At 37.8% G+C, this 21659-nt stretch overlaps 1 protein-coding gene and 1 pseudogene across 1 annotated transcript in view; both read left to right on the forward strand.

Annotated features, from left to right (window-relative positions):
- Window positions 1-21659, forward strand: part of LOC120413447 (putative uncharacterized protein DDB_G0277255) — a 297006-nt gene that overhangs the window by 14340 nt on the left and 261007 nt on the right. Inside the window, exon 2 of the mRNA XM_039574280.2 lies at window positions 2386-3576. The gene's annotated coding sequence lies outside the window, so the exon portion shown is untranslated. The remainder of the gene's footprint in view (window positions 1-2385; window positions 3577-21659) is intronic.
- On the forward strand, window positions 12103-14185 carry LOC120413461 (nucleosome assembly protein 1-like 1; annotated as a pseudogene).

Raw genomic sequence — 21659 nt, forward strand, 5'->3', positions numbered from 1 at the left:
AGTAAACATCAACTTCACGTTTGCATTTTAAATGTTTTTTCTAGAAATTTATTTTCAATTTTAAACTCTTAGAATTTTTTTTATTAACAAAGTTTTAAATCCTTTTGACAACAGATTTTAAATAAAAAGTATTCTGTTACAAAAAATAGTGTTTATCGATTCTAATTTTTTAATGACTATGATCATATACAAACGTAATGCGATATTTTTTTTTGTTTCGATAATATTGAAATTAAGCATGCAACTTTTATTATCATTCTATGACCGTATGACAAAAACGTCATTCACCACTTTATTTTTACACTTTTTTTATTAAAATTAGAAAATGCAATTAAGTTATTTGGAGAAATAAACGACGCAAAAATGCTTAAATCTTTAAAAACGACCATAATTGAAAACGAAACATTCCCCATACAAAATTGTATGGAAAATGTAATTGGCTTGTGCTGCACGAGATTTCGTCCAATCTAGCTCATATTTGGGATTCAGGCTCAGTACACCCATACAATTCAAACTTGCAATGCAAAGCGAAAAGTCAAATTTGAAAGCATTGAACAAACTTTTTTTATTAAATATAAGTTATAAAACGTCCATTATCGAAAGGGAGATTTCACCAAATTAATAACACCGATGTGGTTAGTTAGACTGTCCAAAATGTTCTGATTTTATTGTGATCGAAAAGTCCCCCAGAGCCTCACACACGAGGTACTGAGGTTTTGCTTACTGAGCATTAATCGAGCTACTTGCTTTATTCGCGGCGAGGTAAACGAAGTTTAGCTTTGTTCGCAGTTTGGGTTTCTGTTGTCGGCTGTGCTGACGATGTTGGTGGCGTCGATCAATTATGCGGAAAGCAATTTCCGTAACTTATATATATATATATCTCTCAATAAAACAAATTCAATGCAATGACAATTTGTTTCAAAAATTTGATTTTTAATTGATTTTTTGTCGAAATTGAGTTAAGTTTCATGTATGGTGTATATTTAATTCAGGCTGTTTTTAATTAATTGAGATCATGACTTTTGCTTCAAAGAATTTTTAATTTGAACTAAACATTTTTACCCAGCAAAAAAAAACAACAAATTTGAACATGAAACCTGATTTTGAAGTAAATTTTTTTAGGGCCCAATTTTCTTCATTTTTATTTGCAAAAAAATTCAAAGTTTTTGTCTTCCCCGGCCCGGAAAACCAAAAACTGCCCGAAAAATCAGGGAACACACATTTTTCTCGCAATACATCCAAATTTCACCGACCAGGGACAAAATTTTGCAAACATATTTGGACCGGCCTTATTTTAGTGTGTGGTCAATTTTTTTCTGCAAAAAGTTGACCTACTCTTATTTTATTTGGTTCTACAATCATTTTTACCATTTTTTAAATGCATTTAGAGTGTTCATTTTTTGCCTGTTCTACAAAGTACAATCACTATCTTTAGCCTTTTTGTTGTTTTTAATCATCTTCCAGTCACCATTCGATTTTAAAAATTTAACTTCGGATAAGGCTTCTGTAAATATTTAAACATGTGTTTGTCTCTGGTCAAGGTCAAAGGAAAGGGCAAAAAATAGAAAAAAATATACAATTTCAAATTACAAGCCAGAATTTTTAAATATTAATGAAAATAAATGTTGGAAAATGCATTAAACACCTACAGTTGATTTGCAATCAATATAAAAAAAAACTTTTTGTAGAACTGTACATCGAAAATTTATTGAAACTGAAATGATTTTTACATAAACCAGAACAAGCTAAAAATGATTCAGAACGCAGAAGAATGCATTTTAAATTGATTTCAGCTGATTGCACTTGAATATTCGTTGAAATTTTTAAGGTTTTGGATCAAAAATTGCCCCCTGATTTTGTCAGCCGAGGGAGGGGAATGGTGACACAAACTTAGAAAATCAAATCTCAAAATTATTTTTTCTTAGTCTTGTTTTGGATCGTTGAGCTCGAATATGACCCCAAAAATGCTTTGAAAAGATTTGGAAGTTGTAATTCCAAAAAGGTGGCTAAATAAAATTAATTATTGAGAAAATGTATTTGGCAACAGACAACAAATTTGACTAAAACGGGGTTGCAGAACCTGAATTTCGTGCTTATAGTGAGAAAATAAAAACTACGAAAACTCATTTGTTTTTCCATGATTCGGATAACCGAGTGCGAACTGTATTTTTAAAACTCCACAGGACCCAAATCAGCATCCAAAAATCTGCGATAAATCTAACCGATTCCGACAACCGCATTCGCAAGAATTCAAACTGCCCAGACGAATTGATGCCGACACTCGTCTCGCAAAAAAAAGACAGAACTCCAAACCTTCCAAAATTCAACGAATCGAAATAATTGAATTAATGCAATGTCCTTCTTCTTATCTTTTCTCATTTTCAGCCCAAAACCATCGCCACCAGCATCAGCAGCAACACTTGTTTGCAGTCCAAAAACTCCAAACTAAACTTAAAGAACGGGTCCTTCCCCGGGTCCGCTTTGACTTATGACTCGCCGCTGAAAGAGCAACTGGAAAGCAAGCGAAAAAAAAAGAGCTGCATGGAAGTCAGTTGTTGCAAAACCGGCCCCCGGTTTGCAGACCTTCGTGAAGAACTCTTCTACTGCCGTTGATTTTTCTTTCCAAAAGACCTCGCGGGGATTGTCGGCTGTGTGTGTGTGCGCGCGAAGATATGTGAAAAGCGCGATTTCAGAAAAGAAATCCAGTTTTCGAGGGAGGAGCGGCCACACCCTCGTACTCCTCTTTCTGCAAGAGGGATCCCCACGGTTCTGCGAGCAAGCGCCGACGAAGATCAATTTCGCCAGGCGGAGACCTCTCCGCAGGAACCCTCAGAGGAACCGGCCTCTTTGGCAACCTTTTTAAAGTTGCTTTTTTTTGCTTGCCTTCTACTTGGAGCTTGACTTTGGTGGTATTGGTTTGCGATCTGAGCCAGTGTTGGTGATTTTTCTGTTGATGTTGTTCCAAAGGGGGGGCACATTCTTTGGCCGCTGATTTATGCATGCTCAAAATAAGGCGCATTTTAGCGACTCGACCAGAAGTGCCTGCTCAACAACGCCACACATGGTCAGGACCGGTTCCGCGGCGGACACTACGGCTTGCGAGAGTTGAGCTATCCAGACCCCGGACTGCGGTGGACCCCTCGGAAGAACTTCAAGGTTGAAAACCTAGCTGTGAAAAGTGAGCGAAACTTTGTGAAACTTGAAAAAATCGTGAAACATAACCTCAAAATCGACGAAGAAAGTGAAAAAGGAAGAATATCATCTCAAATTGCTTGTGCGTCACAAAGGTTTTTTTTTTTTCTAAGTAGCTAAATTTCAATGATGAGCCAAAATTAACATACCAAGACACCCCTTACGAACCAACATTAGAAGCAGCAGGAGCTTGCAATTAATTTTCGACGTACCAACAGAGAAAGAAACGGTTTTGACCAACGAAAAAAAAAAATGAGAAGCAAAACTAGTTGCAGCGGTTAGTGCGTGTGTAAATCTGTTTTATACCGAGTTTTATCCATCCGGGTGCCCCGGAAAGTGTGGTTAAAGTTGGGGCTGAAATCCGCACCGACCCAAAGGAATTAAGTAAGTATTTTCATTCACTGTTTTTTTTTTTTTCGTTGGACTGTCTTTAGGGGGCTAATAAGAGGAAGAAAGGCTTTTTTTTTTCACCCGTCATGGTCATTTTTTGGTGGCTCGTGTAGCGCTTTAGGCGCGAGTTGCGCCCCAACGTTTGCTGGATTTACATATTCATATTTTATTTTAATTGTCACTTTGATAATTGTAGGAAAGCGTTTTATGCCGGGTGACTAAACGATTGGAAGGTAATTAAGGGGGCAATTTGCGAACAGTTTGGCGCGATGTGGTGATAATTGGGGGAGAGAAATTTGTGTTATATATTAAGTAAAACAAAGCTTAGTTCAAACATACCATAGTTGGGAGAATTTCACAGTTTCCATGCGGTTGCATTAGTTTCAAGTTATCGCATTTTTAATTCATTATGGTGCATTTTTTTCCTTATTTGTAGTTTTCCGAAGTTTCAACAGAAAAAATAACTAAGTGATATTTTTAAATCATCAGAATTTTTTTTTTAAAATTTTTGAAAAAAAAAGATTTAAAAAAAATGTTTTTTTAGAATTTTTACATTTTTGTTTGAAAAAATATTTATTGTCCTTATTTCTATTTTTTTAAAGCACATTTTCCCAAAAAAATAATATATCTTAAACCAGATTTTGCTCGATCATGCCCTGTTGCTCAAAAAATGACTTTTTGATTCCCATAAAACATATCAAAAATATTTAAAATAATAAAATAATGTTTTGGGAACCTAACTTTTTCACTAAAAGTAAAATAAAGAAATGGATGATTTTTTCAGAGTGAAAATATCTTTTTTATTCCAAATAGTTCTTATTATCTACAACTTTGCACAAGAAACCAAATTGATCAAAAATCCTTTTTCAAGATATTTAAAAAAAATAATAATATTTGGAATTCTAAAGAACTTTTCATTAATTATTGAAAGATAAAATTCCAAAAACCATACTTTTTATATTTTCAAAATTTTGTTTTGTTTCAAGGGCATCTTTTGAGACGAAAAAAAATGAGCCATTCGCTCTACAACCCCCTACAATCATTTCGTAAATATTTTTTTCCGAAAAGCTCGTCCAATTTCCCATAAGTTTGCCTTTGACAACTTTTCAATTTGACTCGTTTTAATATTTACGTATGCTTTTTTACTATCCAGGTTTCTACCACACTGAAAAAAATATTCTATTTTCAGTTATGCGCAATGCAATAAAGCTTATATCTGTAAGCCCATACATCCAATTAAAATCCTGTCCAAGGCATACTTATGGGAAATTGGACGAGCTTTTCGGTAAACATATTTACGAGACTGAAAAATCAAGTCTGTCATATCGAAATTACCAAAAACCACAAAAAAACATATTTTTCCAACATTTTTATTTTTAAAACCGCTGTATCTTCACAAGGATTAGACATAGGACAGTGGTCAATATGGAGTTTTTTATGTAAAATTGTCTAAGGAATCGATTCCCACTTTTGGTTTTTTTCAAAAATTTTGACGTTTAAACCACTTAAAAAAAACAGTTAAAACAAATGATTTTTGTATTTTTTTAGGAGAGACATACCATCCTGCATTTTTCGTCAGTTTTTTTGAAACATTTTTGACTATTTCCTCAAAAATTTTGAACGAAAAAAAAATCGTGACATCTTCAAATTTAACTTTTAAACTTAAAAATTGAAAAAACGCATAGAAGTGGCGTGTATTTTTATTTTAGTGTATGTTTTTCAAAAAGCCAGTCCAATTTCCTACAAGTTGGTATTTGACCACTTTTTGATACGATGCAACGGCTTCGAGATACAGTAATTTTTAATTTACAAAATACAAAAATATTTAAATAACCTACGCCCTTCTCAAATGTTATTTTTGAGTACAATTGGCTCCATATACACAAAAATGGCTTATATAGGCCTAGGATAACATGTCTACAAAGCTTCATTGAAAATCGAAGAGGGTCGGGTTCAAAAGAACCAGAAAAAAATCTGATTTGAGCTGGAATTACCCTATACTTAATTTAAAAAAATCATAAAACCGTTTCCAATAATTTTTGAAGTTTTTGTCACTCGACTGTGGCCAAAGTGGGATGATATAAGAAAAACTAACTCATTTTTCGTGATTTGATTGTCCGATGAGCCATCGAGGACTTATGGCTATTCGTACTTTGAATAATCGAAACTTCGGATAATTTTGGCTTCTGACAATCGAATAAAAACTGTTCTTTTTTCAACTACTTTCAATTTTTTTATCCAAACTTGTTTACATAGTTATTACAATAAGTCACACTTTCACACAAGATCTTGCCTTTATCAAACGCAATCTGCATTGATTACACACCTAATCACAGCCTCTCAACCAGCTGACACTTTGTGTTCTAGAATGCTAACCGGTTCCTCCTTCTAGTTCATATCTCTAGTCAGTCAATCAGTCAGTGCTGGCTAACGTAGATTGACACCCATCAGTATGCAAATTCATTGTCACCATACGCAGCATGGTAGTACGGCGCCGCCTCATCAATGTCACACAACCTGCTGAAAGGCATTCTTGGTAAGAGTTGCATCATCAAGCAAGTCTCTAATTATCACCTGCATTACTTCACGACAAACTTGGCCCGTTTTGCGACAAGTTTGTTGTGCGTAACGTCGAAGGAATTAATTCTAGAAAGGAGAATTTTACAGTCGGAAATCGCTTAGTACGGAGTTGTTAGGCAATTAATTTGATTATACCATACTCCATGAGGTATTACTGCAAAGGTATTAGAATATTCTAGTTGAATCCATTAGCGGCACTTCATTCTTTAAGGATACTTCTAACCCAAGACAGCTTAGCTAGATTTAGTGTTCGTCCCATTACAAACTTGGTGCGTTTGTAGTTTGCCGAACGTGTCGCGTCGCGCGTCAATATTTTTGCATGCAAATTCGCAAACAAGATCGGCAAAGTAATGCCTCCTTGTTTTTTTTTTCGAGGCGCTCTGATTAATTGCTCCCTTTGAAGGCATCCGCTCCAAAGTGGACTTCAAAGTAGCGAGGGGTGTTAATTGGTGTCGGCATTTGCTGGCTCAAAAGAGTTGCCTGTAATAAGTTTGCATGTCCGCCGTCGTCACCTCAGGTCATCCGACGGGGCAGTTTTGAGGAACTTGTTGATGAAATCGATCTTGCACTGTGTGCATGACTCATTGCAAAGTTGAGCAGTGCAGTGCAGTGATTAGAGCTCGATTCGAGGGTTGACATAGCCGGAGGAGGGGAATTAAAATTGCATTTGCGATTTTCGCGCTGACAGCTGCGAAATGGATGAGCTGGCTCGACTTATTTTGCACTATCATCAGAAATCGCCGGCTTGTTTGCTGTGTGAGTGGCCTCAAAACTACGTTTGACCGAAAAGTGGCCACTGTGCAAAGTACACTGGTACAGGTGAGGGTTGAGTAGGCAGCAAAAAAAAAGCGGACTTGCAAACAAATTCAGCGTGATTGAGAGGTACTTGCTGAACGAGGCAAATCCTTGACCCAGCCTGGCCGGCGAAGCCTCCGCCAAATTGGCACAGGTCGTTGGATTCTCGGGTATTTGAACTTGGTCAGTGGATTAGCGAGTTGGAACAAGGTTTGAGTTTTTGTACAGTTCTGATAGCTGGAACAGCACGTAGCGAGTAGTCCTGTTGACTCTTTGTTTTGTTTTTTTTTGTACAGCCTGCTTTTGTTATATAAGTATTGTTTTCAAAACTGTAGTTTACTTTCATACTCAAACCTGAGTTTGTAAATATACAGGCTTATTTAGGAGAGTGCAAGTAGGACACAACAAATCGACGTCGTTGTGCTATCATGTCGCACCCGCCATTTTGACGTTCCGAGAAAAACGCGTTTTAATGTTTGACCTTGAATAAACAAAAACGGAAGCACGCAATGTAAACAATAACAAACACGTTTTGTTTGGCACTGTGCATTGTCCCGAAGTTTGGTTGAAGTTGGTTGCTGGAGTAAAAGTAAATCTTTCCCAGTTCCTGAGGGGAACACCCTTGAAGAGTATCGGGGCCGGCATTTACAAAGCGGATTCAGTGGCAGTTTCAATCTCAACTTAATGTTAACATGTTAAGGTTAATGTTAACATTCCATAGGTCGCCTTCCTAAGGTGTCGTGATAAGGTCCAGTTTGTGACGATACACTACCTTCCCTTTACTAAGCAATCGAATCCAGAAGAGAAACGATCACCAGTTGTGTTGGTCCGAGCCGGGATTTGAACCCGGGAGCTGGAGTTCCGAGTTATAACTAAAAATGTTTACGATAGTCTAACTTATACGTGCGTCAAACGCATCCTGACCTGAAATCCCTTTGCCCTTTGTCGCACTTACATCAATTTTCAGGGAGTTACAAGATAGCGAGACAGGATTGAAACTTCTTTTATATGTAGAGTGACAAAAATTTCCGGAGCTGTTTTGGTTTTCATTGAATATCTCAGGATTGAAATCGAATTTTGGGGATCTGTAAAGGTCAAAAGATGAGGCATTGTGAGCTGCACAAAATGGCGTTCTTAACTCAATTTGGCCCAAAATGCACGTACGACAAGTTAGCACGACGGCAACGAAATGGCTTAATTTGGAACAGCAAAATAAATTATTCATTTCAGCCATTAGGTTTTTCAACTATTTAAAGTACTTGGCAACTCTGTTCAAAGTTATAACTGAGCAATTCTCACCGAAATCAGCCGATTTCGACCATATTTATGTTTTGTATTTTTTTATTTGGCTCAAACTTTGTGTGGAAGAAAAGCCATTTTGTGTCATTGTGTCACCCATACAAATCTCCATACAATTTTGGCAGCTGTAAATATTTTAAAATTTGTAACTTTTCAAGGATTTTTTTTTATTGATTTGGTGTCTTGGCAAAGTTGTAGGTATTGATGAGGACTTTTCAGAGCAAATAGGCATTCAGAAAAAAAATTAATTTACTTTTTTTTCACAAAAAATCAATTCCTTAAAATGCATATTTTTTTACTTTAGAATTTTTTGATATGTTTTAGGAGACAAAACCCCGCATCTTTTAAGCCATTCATAAGTATGAACCAAAATTATGCCGACTAGTTATGATTTTTTTAAAGAGTATTTTTTAAAAAAGAATGAAATCTTGTACTTAAAAATTTTGGACCTAATTATTTTATGCAAAATCGAATTTGCAATCGAAAAATACCTGACTGATTTTTTGATAAAGGGCCTAGTTTTCAAAATATACCCACTGAAAATTTGATTTCATCAAAATATTTGCAGTTTTTCGATTTTTAAAAACAATGACCCTGAGTGACAACTTTTTAATTTTTTTTTCTTAGGTTCAGAAAATTTGCTTAACAACTGTGTAAGAGACATTGAAGATTGGTCCTCTGGTTGCTGAGATACAGCGAATAAAAGAAAAAGAAACAATAAAATTGAAATTTTTTAAGTCTCACCCAAACAAGACTAACATTTAAAAAGAATCTTTCGGAATGGACACTATTTTAAAAAGTCAAAAAACCGGAATTTATCGGACAAAATTTAACTTTTAATGGCTATATTTTGGAACGGAGCACTTAATCAAATAATTCGTTCAGTTTTTTTTTTCGATTGCAAATTCGATTTTACATGAAAAATGAGGTTACAAATTTTAAGTTCAAGATTTCATTTTTTTACAAAATCAATATTAAAAAAAACATAACTCGTCGGCAAAATTTTGGTTCATACTTCTGAATGGCTTAAAAGATGCGGGAATTGCTTAAAAGATACGGATTTTGGGAATTTTTTTTTTTGTGAAAAAAGGTAATTAAAAAATCACAATTAGAACATTATTACACTCTCAAATATTACATTCCTAAGCTACAAAAAACACGGAATTCCAAAATAAAAAAAAAAGTTCTTTAAATGGAAAAATGACTCTTCTGCGTTATTGCAGATTCGATAAGTACATTAAATTTTCCTTCTTATGGCACGTCCCAATTTAATAAGAGTTGAAAGACGAAAAGAGGTTTTAAAACTATGTTTGAATCAGGCGTTCAATTACAGACAAATTTCCTTGCAAATTTCCTATTTCATCATTATTTCGGGCTGCTAATTAATGAAAAACACCCCAAGTAACAATTGAAATGCTTTATATTCTTATATGGTTTTAAAAAAGTTTTATTAAATGCAACAATGATTTATAAAAACTTTTATCAAAGCAAACAGGTTTTCATCTCACATAACCTTCAACATATTTTCAAGGTTTCTTCAAGACTTGATTAAGAATTCTACATAGAAGTTTTAATTCAGTTTTTGAGATACACTTCGAGATTTCCTGAAGAATATATGGCGCAGCTTGAATATCTTGACAAAGTCTGCAATAAATCTTTTGCGTCTTAATAAGGAATTTGACCAAGCTTGTTGGATTTGAACTGTCACTTCAACTTGTTCAGTTGTAGAACGAGAAACACAGTGCAAGGAGACGAATTACTTTGATCCAGCTTTTAAGTGCAGCTACAAGTGATCTCTTAATACAATGTTTTCAAAAGTGTGTAAAGAATAATAAAAAACAATTAATTGGTGGTTTTGATTGTGTTTTTTTTTTGCGAAAAGATTTTCTAATTACCGTTTTTCCAGAATTTATTATGGGGAACTATTTGTGTATTTCAGAAATGGCGGCTGTGCAGTTGTTGCTTAATATTATTTTTATGTTATGTTAAGTTATTTGTCGCAATTTAAAATAACTGAACAAGGCGTTTCACACATTTTGTTTTGTGTGGCGTTTCTCCCAGACTTTTTACTTGATCAGAACTGTATAAAGTGCTTGTGGTTTACAAATAGAAATTGATATAACTTTGAATTCTACAAGTTTTCTTGTATAAAGCCATCAAGCTTTTCTTCTGTGTATTGCTACGCGCTGTCATTTGCAATTTGTTGGTGCTGTTTGAGTGAGTTAAACACACGGGAGTGATAATGGAACACCTGACGGCCAGTTTCCTAAAACTGCCGCTAGGTGCGCCTTTTTTGTACGCTAGATCCCCCTGGTGTCATTTGCGTAGAACTAGATTGAAAAACATAGATGCCGCCACTGTTACGCAAACAGTGACCGTGCCAATGCAACTGAAACTTTGAAAAAATATTTAAAAATATTTTTTTTTCACTCCAATATTCAAATTAACGAGCGCAAAGTTAGTCATTATGTTACTAAAATCATCTCCATATATTTGCATTGCATTATGTTCAAAAATATTAGATTTTCCCTCACATTTTGTTTTTTTAAGTTTAGTATAGGCCCCCAAAACCAAAGCTAAAAACTCGATTCGCCACCTACATTCGAGTAGGAGAACTTTGGTGCAAGGTTACGTTTACGTTTTTGCGCGATAAGTGCAAAGGCGAGTGAAAACTATTTTAATGTTTTTTAAAAGAAAATTGATCTTTTGGAATAAAATAAAGTTAACAGGTGGTAAGAAATAAAAAGTCCTATCGATTGACTTTTTGATTTTTCTGCTAAGTTGTGTTTTTCATTGAAAATTCTGAGATCCGGATTGAAAACGCGAGAATGAGGTTAGATTGCAAATTTTGAAAATTATTCCAATTACAATTTTTCAAGCAGAGCTTTGCTTTTATGGTAGAAGTGACTTTAAAAAATATTTGTCTACTTGAATAATCTATATTCTCAATTGATTAGTTAGGTTTTGGTTGATTAAAACATTCCTATATTTTGAATCAGATAATGAACAGGTTAAATCGGCCATCACAAAAATATTTTCGTTTATATCAATTAAGCTAATTATTTCTTACCTGAAAATGGTATAATTTGCTATTTATGTCGATTTTATGATAAAATAAAACAATTTCAAATTTCAAACCAATTTACTCGCTGTAGGTTATAATGAAAACATCACCCCAAGTTTGAGCGCCCTCTAGTGGGGGGTAATTTTGACGTTTGATTGCCTATAGACTAACACTACAGAACGGTAGGCCTTGTTTATGTTTTTGTTGATGTTTTGTTTTTTTCTGAATTTTTGATGGAGCAGCGGGAGCAACTGAACCTGTGCTACTGCCTACAAACGGACGGAACTAGTTGCCGCGCGAACCCGGAATCTGTTGCAACGTACGCGAGGGGACACATCACACGTCGTCGCGTAGCACAGGTTCTTTCCTTTGGGCTATAAGGAAAGAACTTGGGCTACGCAACGACGTGTGGTGTGTCCCCTCGCGTACGTTGCAACAGATTCCGGGTTCGCGCTGCAAGGGAGCGTTCTTTTATTACGTAACGCAAAATTTGGGATTTTTGACCCCCCTCCCCCCCCTTTGTAACAAATCGTAACAGATGAGCAATCCCCCCTACCCCCCCTGTAACGCGTAACGCAAGGTCTTTTTGCAAATTTTTATGAGTGCTTATATGAAAATTTTGTGTTACGTAACAGAATTTTTCAGCACACCCCCCCTCCCCCAATTTTCGTAACATTTCGTAACAGACACCGACACCCCCTCCCCCCCCCTAACTGCGTTACGTAATAAAAGAACGCTCCCCAACTAGTTCCGTCCGTTTGTGGGCAGTTTTTCCAAGTAGAATGGCTGGAACTGAGAGTGCCGCAAAAGCCGTGGAGTCGGCGTCGGAAGACCATGATCCGGAATTTTTGGACAAACCGGCGGATGTGCATCGCGCTGGATGATGATGAAGGAGGCGATAACTGTGATTAAGACCCTGCCGGAGAATGACCAGCACAGGGTGAACGCGTTGAAGCACCTGCAGGAGGTCAAATATCAGGAGCTGTGCCAGTCGCTGGGGGACCGCAGGAAAGCGGTCATCACTAGGTAGTCGGAGTTTAAGGTGGGTGAGGCCGAGTGGAAGGTAGAGTCCAAGGACGAGGTTGACGTCGAAGTGTTCCGTCGCTTCAAGCGGATGGCCCTTAACTTTAAGAACCAGCACTCGAAGATAATCAAGCCTACGCGTCCTTGATTCCGGCGTTCTGGTTGACGGTGTTCAAGAATACTCAGACCATGGCCGACATGATCCAGCCGCACGACAAACCGGTTCTGACCCACTTGACCAAAGTGGACATCGTCTGCAAGACCGACCCGATGAGCTACGTTATCGAGTCCCACTTTTCACTTTACGAAACAGTAAGCGTTGCACCATCGACTAATGAACCGTTTAACATGAAAGGGTTTAACGTTGTCAAACGACTCGTTCTTGAACCCGCCCAGGTGCAGGATGACGACAAGAACGTCGTAGACGAGAAGCAGATACTCCTGAAGACGGACACTTCCTGCGCGCCCGTATATCCCGAAGGCCATCCTGTACTACACCGGCGAGGTGATGGACGAGGACGACGACGGTGAGAAGGAGGACGAGCGGCCCCAGCCGACCAAGAACCAGAAGCACCGCGGTGGTCACTGTGGCGGCGGCGGCAAGTAAAGGACGCCCAAAATCCGGTCGAGTGCCAGCAGCAGAAAAGCAGCGATGGAACGTGAGTGAATCGAAGGCAAAAACGCGTCGCTGCTGGTTCCGGTTCAATCGAAACGTTGTGGCATCTCGCCTCGCGTTTTTACCCGCCCACAAAATTCAGTCCGCCGGAGAAAAAAAAGAACGGGCATCCGATTTCAACTCGGGTTGGCAAGAAGAAGCATAAGACTAAGGGACCGTACCATGAGGCAAGTCCGGATCTCCGGGAACCGATAACACTTGACTTGCTTAGGCCGTGTCCAATTAAACGTCGGCAACGCAACGGTCCAGTGCGTTTTTGGGTCGGATTTGGTTTAAAAAATCTCGGCGATGGTCCGAAGCTGGTTCGCAAGTTGTTCCGTGTGGCCGACGAAATCGACGCCGTCGGTACCATGGAGAGCGATTCAATCTAGGCTGGTGGGCGGGAAATTCAGCGTACTTTGATTTAATTGCTGAACCAGATAGCAAACAAGCACAATAGAAAACTAGCAAAAAATAAAATAAAATTAAAAACTAGCAAACTGGCATAATAGGAAAATAGAAAGAAAAAACTTAAAATATTCTGCTGCCGTTGTGAACTGCTGACAGTGATAAGCTTCCACCAGACTACATCGGTTCTCCAGTGATGGTGATTCCAGGCCGTACCAAAACGCTGCCAAAATGGCCCTGCGCGACGTAGATATTCCGAAGTAGATCAAGCGCAGAATGGCCATAGCCATGAGAATGTGAAAGAGATCGACGCCAAGGCCAAGGAGGAGTTCAACATCTAAAAGGCCCCCTGATCATGGAGAACTACGAGAAAAAAGGGAAGGTCGAGCCGCAGAAGAAGAGCGAGTTTTCAAACATGCTGAACAAAGCCCATTTAAAGTTACAGAAAGTTCCTGAGAATCACTTCGCCGGAATGCTGGAAGAGTTCAGTACCCGCGATCCGTCCCTTCACAGCGAGGTTATCAGCAAGGGCTTGCTGCAGATCACTGATGCCCAACTGATGCAGAACGTGTCGGCTTCCGTTGAGCAATCCCAGAAGACGTCCGGCTAGGACTTCGAGCCACGCTGGATACGGACAACTTTCCGCCCGAGGGCTACACCGACCTCGACCTGTTCATGCAGTCTGGAGAAACTAAGATTTCCAACATTTAGTGGTCCCAGCAGGAGCTGATCCCTGCGATCGTCCTGTTTGGTCGATACATCAACCGCAGGTTCACCAACTAATCCACCTTGAAGAGACACAACCCCCCCCCCCCCCCCCTCTCCTTCACCTTCTCATCATTTATTACCGCGGCGCGGTCGTGCTGCTTGATATTAGTAAGACGGTTGCGAATTTTTAAAGGTAGCACACGTTGATATGTAAGGTCTGCTGAGGGTTGAGCCATCCATCTGTGCTGCTGTGTGGTCCTGAACTCTGCGACGTTTTTCTCCAGCTGTTGGCATAAATCAGATTGATACCGGTTGAGAAGCTGTCTTTCTTCCGTATCGTACCTTCCGGGGACTTGTTCTCGATCAGCCCATCGTTATCCATGTCCCACTCGAGGGGGTATTCTCCAGCACCAGCTTGCAGGCCGTATACATTCTCTTCAAGTAGGACATCACGTTCGGTTCGCGACATCCGGTTCCGGAAGCTCTCCTTGTTGATGAACTCTATCGAGCTGAACTTGCCCGCGTTGTCCGCCTCTAGCTGGGTGTAGTAGTCGCGGTACACCTGCAGGATGAATTTGGAGTTCAGATCCTTCCACTCGTACACATCGTGGATCGGGTACGCGTTGATCAGCTCGAACGGTTCCTCGTCTGGAATAGTTGTACGACCAAATGAAAAATATGAACAGAATTTATGTAGGTTCACTTACCGGGATCACCCAATTTGTGCGGTACGGAACATTAATCTTCCGCGGAATGGCCTTCCTATCGTAGAGATGCTTTCGTCCCTAGGTTATCTCTCGCTGTACAGCAGTTCGATGGCTTTGGTTTCCTGTTTGGACGAAGCTTCTGCTCGACCAACAAGCAGAGCTCGATTTCTTGGCCGTCGTCGTTGAGTACGCTGTGCCGGTAGATTTTGATGTGCTTGCCAGCGTTACCCAGCAGTTCGATATACTAAGGGGCGGATTCCACCAGCCCGGCTCTCGAACCTGCCTTCTTTTCAACCGTTGTCGATGAGTTATTTCATGTTGAATGCCGACCGAAACACTTCCGTCACCGTGCTCGCAAACAAACACACCCGTCTGCTGGCGAATAGGAAAGTTTTTCAACTGGCCTCCGCAAATCCGGTTACTTTCCTTTGGCATGCGGGCCAGGTCAGGTAAACTCCGCCGGATCTTCCTCTTGCTACGGCGTAGAAGGGCAAATTGCGCGCCAGCGTCCGGGGATCGAGCGGAGATGAATACGTGGAACCGGATGCGGACTGGAACAATTTGCGGGAAAACAAAAAATGTGACCAAAATGTGCTCAGGTGTAACGGCTGGTGGTATTTTTTTCGATTGCCTCTACTTTGGCAATCACTTACCATGATTTTGGCCGGGTTGTGGAAGGTTCCCGTGGAGGAAAAGATGTAAATTGTCACGTTGCACAAGAAATTACAAACAAAAAAAAAATGTTGACAATCTGCCTGACAGATTTAGCTGTCAAAAGTAGGGAGAGAAAGAGAAAAAAATGTGATGGCGGCCGCTGTCACGCTGGTAGTAAGCAGTTTGAAAAATGTATGGGGGAAATCAGAAATAATTAAATATTTTTAATATAAAGCAATGCTTGAGGCCGAGATTTGACCTGGTGAAAGCTATTTTTTTTTTAAACTACCAGGTCAAATTTTATTCGGCTGTGATATGTAGTTTCTTAGATATTTGCATAATAGTCAATTTCTCAGAACAAATTTGAATTTCTTACCACCAAACGAACAGCGCCATCTATGAGAAATTTTGGCCCGTCGGGTAATCCATTGCGCTGTTTAGTCGGATGAAGGGCATCCGGTAACCTATTAGTATGGACAGTTTCACGCAGATGGAGCGGGTCAAGTTTACGCCGGTAGATCCAGTGGATGAACGTCAGGGGGTTTTCTTCAAGGACGTCGCATGTCTTCACGAGACGAAGCAGGAGATGGAATTTGTCGAATTGAAGGCACCGGATCGGCTGGGGCAAGGGTTCCTAAAGGTGCTCTACCTCTGGGTTCACCTGAGTGTGTTGGCGAAGGCGGTGGCCATCCAGGCGTAGGTTCCATTCCTCAACATGAACTGATCGGAATGTATCGAAATGATTGGCGTCCTAGGAGCAGCTCGACCCGCATGCGGATTCCGTGCATAACCTACATTGACGAGGTGGACGCCACTGGACGGCAACGCGACGGTGGATGTAGCTTCAACGGATGTGTTATTCGAACAAATAAATACCTTTGAAATGCAAGCATATGCTTTTATTTGGTTATTTCGAAATTCAAGTTGTCCACCACCGATGGCGATCTTTTTGCAGCTAAGAAAACACGCATGCGCTGCGACCTCGCCTGGTGCGATTTGATCTTGATGAAAGCCATGATAAAACATTTTGGATCTGATTATAGACGTTATAAAACTTTTATAAATCTCGTAAGTCTTGTCAAGTTTTGAGCCACTCTTGTTCAAGAAGGAATGGATTTGAAATAGATTTGAACAAGAATATTTATATTTCATGAACTTCGCCATGTTGCTGAAAGGTGCAAGCAGCCGAAATGCACAGCCATATTGAATTTCGGAGCAACAATATGCTAAAACATTGATTTATTGAAAAAAATCTTAACTTTTTTTAGTGAATCGAAAGTGCGCATATTAGTTTTTCGAGCTATCTTTGTAAATTGGTCGATCAAATTATGTTGGCATAACATGAAACTCAACACATCAAATAATTATTATCTGCCATCAGCCTTCTGTATTTGAATGTAGGAATAATTGCTTTTAATCAAGAAAATTAGCAAACTATTTTGTCTGCCACGCAGGCTTTTCGGTTTCCTACAAATACAAAAATATAAATGCTTTATGTTTTAATCTAGCATCCAAGAATGCGCACAGACTACAAGAAAACCTTTTTCCAAGCCAATCATTTTTATATATGCTTTCAAGAGATCTAGAGAGTTTTTATAAAACACACAATAAAACATTTATGTCTCACGATGCTCCTCAATAATACTCTGGACAACCTCCTAAAATAGTCCATTTTGGTTTTAATGTTGATTTAACTCGTTTTTAACTCAGCATGTAGGACTAAATGGCATATCGTTGAAATTTACTTGAGAACTCTTTAGAATCTCTTTGAAACTATATCAAAACTGAAATTGTTACTTGGGACATTTTCTTTTTCGAATGTTAAAAAATAAATGGCTCGTACCGCCCCATCGTCACAAGATATCGAAAAATGGACCTCGGATTCGTGATCAGGAATCAAAATTACCCCTTAGAATAAAGTTTCACGCATATCGAAGAGGGGTGGCAAATTTAGACGAAAATCATTCCCCGATCTTTTAGTGAGTTTCTAAAATTATAAATGAAACAAACTAAAAAAAATGTTAAAATATATGCAGCTGTTAAAAATAATAACTGAAATTTGTGCAAAATTTCCTTTTATAAAGATCAATATTTGATTACTAAGGTCAAAGCTTCTTCGCAAATAAAAAAAAAAACAATCAAAACAGCTTTCGTCCCCCGTAATGCCATCTTTGGACATCGCTTACGTACCATGTTGAACATTTTTTAATCCTAATTTGATTATACTCTTTAAATAAACATTGTGCGCCGCCAGCGGGAAAGAGCCCGGTGAGGTCACCAAGCGAAACCGTGCTACATTAAATTAATGGCACGTTCAGCCCTTTCTCCGCCAACTCTTGGACCTCTTTGGCTGGTGGATTGCCATTTTTTTGGGTGATAACATTACGAAAGGCCGCATGAAAAATACAATTTATTGGTATTGTTTATTGTTCCAGATGTGAGAGTCAATGTGCGCTTTTTTATTAATCAAAGTTAGGCCAACTTCAAATGCTACCCTCGAATTCGGTTGACGTCGGTCATCACGACCGGGCAGACGCGTCGTGGACATCAGCTGACGTTGATGATGGTCCAGGAGAAGTGGCTACCTTGCGCGGTATTTTATTTGATTATTGAAGTTTTTTGTGTGTGTATAAGCTGCTGCAGATTCCAAATAAGTGATTTGAACATGTTTACTAACGATGGCGAAGTAATTTGCTGCAAATTAGCACGTTCGCGTAATGAAAGTAAAAGTTATGGAAATAATCACCTCCAAAAGCTGATCGATCGCAATCGAGATGTTAATGAGGGCGCACACATATTTTAAGTTTTATACCCGGTATGTAATATCAATTAGAGGGGTTTGAAACGCTGAGATCGGCAAACAAAATGTTAAAATGTATCTTTCGAAAGTTAAACCCTGGGAAAATTCATTTCCATACAGTACCCACCCTGACGCCAATCAAGTGCAACCCGCAGTAACTTGATGAGGGCAGAGAAGGAAAAAAAACACACTCATTGAAGCGATTTTCCCTCATGAACTTTGTCGGCATTAATTGTCGGAAAAATGTGGAGCAGTGAAAACGAAACCAACTTCCCCCCACATTAGGCCGCAGCAGGCGTCGTCGTCGATCAGATCTATAGGTGTTCCGAAACTTGCGCGCGACTCACGCCAACTAATGAGTGTTGCTCACGAGAGGATGAGAAACACTCACACACAACTGAGTGTAGTATGAGCTCCTCAGTGTGACAGCTCGAAAAAGTAAGCAAATTTGACCGGAAAGCGAAATGAAGAGGAAAACACGGAACGTCACTAGATTGGGTGTTTAAATTGTTGCTGCAGAAAGGTCTACAAAAAAAGAGAAAGATCATCAACCTGCAGACAATCGAGGAAGAATTGCGAAGATTTTATCTCAGTAACACAATCTCCCGCCCCGAGGAGCGAAAGGGCCGACATTATTGCTTTATATGCTCCAGATATCACGCAGAGAAGGCGACGGGGTCGACTCTATTGTTTGTTTCCTCAAACAGTTTTCAACACGAATACGACTCTCTTCCCGCTTTGTCTTTGCGAAAGTTTGCGAAGAAGGGCCGCTTCAAACTTTTTGTTTGTCGAAGTGGGGCTTTGTTTTGCGGAAAAACGGGGATCATGACTGACGTGTGATTGCAGATTGCAAGATTTTTGCAGGTTTTTTCTGTGTGTCAGTTTGCTGCCATTCGGCTGCTTGGTGATGGACATTATCCCAGGCGTTGTCATGGGTTTTGTGGGTGAAATTTTCTTAGTCCGTAGGTGAAATAATGCTCCGATATTTTTCAAATCAATATGTACATACCTTTTTTTTTAATCCTTTTAATTCATAAATAAATGACTCAGTATTTTTAAAAGTACAACACATTTTTTGCTGAGTATTTTCTTATCGGCGCTAACCTAGCTATTGCGAGTTTTATGCTCGGCTAGAGTTCGGTCAACCAAGCTAAGCTAACACAATTTTTACTGAGTATAGTTTACAAATTAATTGATATCTAGAAAATCTAATCAAACACATTAAAGATACCTAATTTGATGTGGCCCGCCATATCAGCAGAATTTTTAATTAGTCTATTGCCCCTTCCTTCAATAATTCCTCTAAAAATCAAGAGGCAACACTAATTCTCTGAAATTGAAATTTGGAAAAGAGGATGCAAATGAAATCCAATTTCTTCAAATTTATTTGCAAAACATGAATTATTTTTTGTCTGGCGCATTCTTTAAAAATTTCGAGTTTACAAATAAACCACAATCACTTAGAAAACATTTGAATTTTTTATGAGCTTAAAAAACAATTGATTTTTATTATAAAATTCATCTTGAAAATTTACTAAAGATATAGTTGACAAAAACAAAAAAACATTTGTGATTCAGGAAAGAAAAAAAAATTAATGTAATTTGTTTGCGGTACACTTGATCGAAACACGTTTCGCAAAGTAAAAAGCTAAGGCTAATGTTTGCAGAAAACGAATGGGGAAGAACTCATCAGCTGTTTAAAAATTAAAAAAGATTTTGCATAATACATTTCTGTGGGTTGAATACATATTTCAAACATGTTTTTTGCTGAGCAGTTTTTTTTTAATGACCGCATTTAAAATATTTTTTTCGAGTTTTTGCATTTTTCAGATATGTGCTGTTCACTGAAAAACATGTTTTGAAATAATATTTGCTGTGACGTATCAAATTTTCAAACATGTGCAATTATTCATTATTTTTGTATCGCCTTTGTTTTCTTAAAAAAAAAAACAATTTCTGATTTTTCTTTTGTGTTTGTTTTAAATTTGTGTCATACATGAGCAGTTCTTAAAAGTATTAAAAATATTAACGTTCTAGAATTTTTAAAATTTTGTTCAATCTCAAGAAGCCTTTTTAGTTATTTGAAAAAAGATTATTTTGATTAATTTCTGTCAGTTCGTTTGAACGTGAGTGATTCTTGAAAAAAGACCAATTCAAAAATTATTTTTATTTTTTTTTTGCTTTTTTAAGAGCTCTGAGAGTTTTTGTCAGGTTTTGCTGGGTACCGTAAAACCTGGTCACATTTAATGGATATTAATTTATATTTAAATATTATTCAACCGGTAAGACTTTTCTTACCATTTATTTTATAAAACAAGTACTGGGACGGGTCGCACAATGTCGATTTAAGTTTTTTTCAAAATATTGTTTTTCGATAATGCTCTAAAAAATAGTTTCATTGAAAATTGTTCTTTTAGAACCGGGGTGACTTTGATAGTCACTGTGTTTCGTACAAATTTTAGCCTAAAAGTGTGAAAGTTCAATTAATTATGTAATTTGATCATTTGTAAGGATTTTCTTCATGGAATTTTACAATGCAACGTTTGTTAAACTAAATTTATAAACTTTCAATAAAATTTATGAAAATGTCAGGTTAGGTAAATAATATGTTTAAAGTTTGATCAAATTTCAAGAGAAATTGCATTTTTATATAAATTTCAATTTTTGTTGCCACCAACACAAATTTAGCAGCATGACAAACAAAATCAAATTTAATTAGAAAATTAATCTTTTAAAAATTCCTATAAATTTTAAGATATAAAACTTGTAACGTAAAACCTAATTTAACTGATCTTACTGTAACATTATAAAAAGAATTCGATAAGTCGGTTTTCCGATTCGAACTTATTTTCAATTCAATTCAATTTGTGTTTTTATTAGAATTTAGCAGTTCTGCTCCAGGATGTTACATTTGCAATTCAGAGATTTAGAGAACCTTTCAACTGAGATCAATTCCTAAGCCTTTGTAGAAAGGGTACATATTTCTAGGTTTTGATTTTGCTACCTGAGTGCTCTTTTAGGCAAAATAAACTTTGAGAAAAAAAACCCTAAATTTCGAAATTTTTATTGAGGAAAATTTGACACTTTGAGAGAATTTGATTAATCCTATTTATCATTTTTTTTTTCATTATTATAATTAACTAACTAATGAAACTTTTAAAATTGGTTGAAAACTACTTCTTGAGGTATTTTGAACGCTAATATATAATGCTCAGTATGGTTCCATACCATTCTGTTTCAATTTTATTTGTATTTTTCATTTTGCAAAAAAAAACAAATCTTCAACCTCTCAATGTAGCCCCGATTTACAGCACAAAATTGATTTTGATGTCAAAAAAAAGAGCAGCTTAAAAAATGTTTTTTTTTTTCAAAACCCAATATATT

The sequence above is a fragment of the Culex pipiens genome, chromosome 3 (genome assembly GCF_016801865.2).
Source record: "Culex pipiens pallens isolate TS chromosome 3, TS_CPP_V2, whole genome shotgun sequence".
NCBI classification, from domain to species: domain Eukaryota; kingdom Metazoa; phylum Arthropoda; class Insecta; order Diptera; family Culicidae; genus Culex; species Culex pipiens.